Source organism: Spea bombifrons, chromosome 9 (assembly GCF_027358695.1).
Source record: "Spea bombifrons isolate aSpeBom1 chromosome 9, aSpeBom1.2.pri, whole genome shotgun sequence".
In the NCBI taxonomy this organism is placed as follows: Eukaryota; Metazoa; Chordata; class Amphibia; order Anura; family Pelobatidae; genus Spea; species Spea bombifrons.
In genome coordinates, this window is record NC_071095.1 from 13,997,478 (window position 1) to 13,999,977 (window position 2,500).

A 2,500-nucleotide genomic window follows, 5' to 3' on the forward strand; every position below is an offset into this window, starting at 1 on the left:
GCTGCTGTTGCTGCTGCTGCTGTTGCTGCTGCTGCTGCTGCTGCTGCTGCTGCTTGTCGTCGTCGTCAGACAGAAAGAATTATAAGCCCTGGGACAGGACAGAGAAGGTGAGAAGGTTCAAATAAGGGTTTAAAGCTTTGATGATGAGCAAGAAACACATGGCAAAAAGCTCTCCCCGGACTGTGAGAAAAAATTAAAAGCCTACAACACCTGGTATTCCCAGGAGGTCTCCCATCCAGGTACTAACCAGGCCCAACCCTGCTTAGCTTCTGAGATCAGACGAGATCGGGCGCTTTCAGGGTGGTATGGCTGCAGGTGTGAAAGTTTTTTATTTTACTTCTCTTATTCTGTTGCTGCTGCTGCTGCTGCTGCTGCAGCTGCTGCAGCTGCTGCTGCTGCTGCTGCTGCTGCTGCTTGTCGTCAGACAGAAAGAATTATAAGCCCTGGGACAGGACAGAGAAGGTGAGAAGGTTCAAATAAGGGTTTAAAGCTTTGATGATGAGCAAGAAACACATGGCAAAAAGCTCTCCCCGGACTGTGAGAAAAAATTAAAAGCCTACAACACCTGGTATTCCCAGGCGGTCTCCCATCCAGGTACTAACCAGGCCCAACCCTGCTTAGCTTCCGAGATCAGACGAGATCGGGCGCTTTCAGGGTGGTATGGCCGCAGGTGTGAAAGTGTTTTATTTTACTTCTCTTATTCTGTTGCTGTTGCTGCTGCTGCTGCTGCTGCTGCTTGTCATCAGACAGAAATAATTATAAGCCCTGGGACAGGACAGAGAAGGTGAGAAGGTTCAAATAAGGGTTTAAAGCTTTGATGATGAGCAAGAAACACATGGCAAAAAGCTCTCCCAGGACTGTGAGAAAAAAAAAAGCCTACAACACCTGGTATTCCCAGGCGGTCTCCCATCCAGGTACTAACCAGGCCCAACCCTGCTTAGCTTCCAAGATCAGACGAGATCGGGCGCTTTCAGGGTGGTATGGCCGCAGGTGTGAAAGTTTTTTATTTTACTTCTCTTATTCTGTTGCTGCTGCTGCTGCTGCTGCTGCTGCTGCTGCTGCTTGTCGTCAGACAGAAAGAATTATAAGCCCTGGGACAGGACAGAGAAGGTGAGAAGGTTCAAATAAGGGTTTAAAGCTTTGATGATGAGCAAGAAACACATGGCAAAAAGCTCTCCCCGGACTGTGAGAAAAAATTAAAAGCCTACAACACCTGGTATCCCCAGGCGGTCTCCCATCCAGGTACTAACCAGGCCCAACCCTGCTTAGCTTCCGAGATCAGACGAGATCGGGCGCTTTCAGGGTGGTATGGCCGCAGGTGTGAAAGTGTTTTATTTTACTTCTCTTATTCTGTTGCTGCTGCTGCTGCTGCTGCTGCTGCTGCTTGTCATCAGACAGAAATAATTATAAGCCCTGGGACAGGACAGAGAAGGTGAGAAGGTTCAAATAAGGGTTTAAAGCTTTGATGATGAGCAAGAAACACATGGCAAAAAGCTCTCCCCGGACTGTGAGAAAAAATTAAAAGCCTACAACACCTGGTATCCCCAGGCGGTCTCCCATCCAGGTACTAACCAGGCCCAACCCTGCTTAGCTTCCGAGATCAGACGTGATCGGGCGCTTTCAGGGTGGTATGGCCGCAGGTGTGAAAGTTTTTTATTTTACTTCTCTTATTCTGTTGCTGCTGCTGCTGCTGCTGCTGCTGCTGCTGCTTGTCATCAGACAGAAATAATTATAAGCCCTGGGACAGGACAGAGAAGGTGAGAAGGTTCAAATAAGGGTTTAAAGCTTTGATGATGAGCAAGAAACACATGGCAAAAAGCTCTCCCCGGACTGTGAGAAAAAATTGAAAGCCTACAACACCTGGTATCCCCAGGCGGTCTCCCATCCAGGTACTAACCAGGCCCAACCCTGCTTAGCTTCCGAGATCAGACGAGATCAGGCACTTCCAGGGTGGTATGACCGCAGGTGTGAAAGTGTTTTATTTTACTTCTCTTATTCTGTTGCTGCTGCTGCTGCTGCTGCTGCTGCTGCTGCTTGTCATCAGACAGAAATAATTATAAGCCCTGGGACAGGAAAGAGAAGGTGAGAAGGTTCAAATAAGGGTTTAAAGCTTTGATGATGAGCAAGAAACACATGGCAAAAAGCTCTCCCCGGACTGTGAGAAAAAATTAAAAGCCTACAACACCTGGTATCCCCAGGCGGTCTCCCATCCAGGTACTAACCAGGCCCAACCCTGCTTAGCTTCCGAGATCAGACGTGATCGGGCGCTTTCAGGGTGGTATGGCCGCAGGTGTGAAAGTTTTTTATTTTACTTCTCTTATTCTGTTGCCGCTGCTGCTGCTGCTGCTGCTGCTGCTGCTGCTGCTGCTGCTGCTTGTCGTCAGACAGAAAGAATTATAAGCCCTGGGACAGGACAGAGAAGGTGAGAAGGTCCAAATAAGGGTTTAAAGTTTTGATGATGAGCAAGAAACACATGGCAAAAAGCTCTCCCCGGACTGTG

General features: G+C 48.5%; 7 non-coding genes across 7 annotated transcripts; all 7 read right to left on the reverse strand.

Annotated features, from left to right (window-relative positions):
• Positions 1–198: 198 nt before the first annotated feature.
• On the reverse strand, positions 199–317 carry LOC128463332 (5S ribosomal RNA). Its single transcript, XR_008343234.1, has one exon. It is a non-coding gene; the product is annotated as a 5S ribosomal RNA (ribosomal RNA).
• A 236-nt stretch (positions 318–553) lies between these two features.
• On the reverse strand, positions 554–672 carry LOC128463452 (5S ribosomal RNA). Its single transcript, XR_008343347.1, has one exon. It is a non-coding gene; the product is annotated as a 5S ribosomal RNA (ribosomal RNA).
• Positions 673–873: 201 nt separating this feature from the next.
• LOC128462958 (5S ribosomal RNA) lies at positions 874–992 on the reverse strand. The gene has a single exon (XR_008342879.1). It is a non-coding gene; the product is annotated as a 5S ribosomal RNA (ribosomal RNA).
• Positions 993–1,201: 209 nt separating this feature from the next.
• On the reverse strand, positions 1,202–1,320 carry LOC128463500 (5S ribosomal RNA). Its single transcript, XR_008343392.1, has one exon. It is a non-coding gene; the product is annotated as a 5S ribosomal RNA (ribosomal RNA).
• A 203-nt stretch (positions 1,321–1,523) lies between these two features.
• On the reverse strand, positions 1,524–1,642 carry LOC128463941 (5S ribosomal RNA). Its single transcript, XR_008343806.1, has one exon. It is a non-coding gene; the product is annotated as a 5S ribosomal RNA (ribosomal RNA).
• A 206-nt stretch (positions 1,643–1,848) lies between these two features.
• LOC128465063 (5S ribosomal RNA) lies at positions 1,849–1,967 on the reverse strand. Its single transcript, XR_008344861.1, has one exon. It is a non-coding gene; the product is annotated as a 5S ribosomal RNA (ribosomal RNA).
• Positions 1,968–2,173: 206 nt separating this feature from the next.
• Positions 2,174–2,292, reverse strand: LOC128463942 (5S ribosomal RNA). The gene has a single exon (XR_008343807.1). It is a non-coding gene; the product is annotated as a 5S ribosomal RNA (ribosomal RNA).
• Between the last annotated feature and the right edge of the window lie 208 nt (positions 2,293–2,500).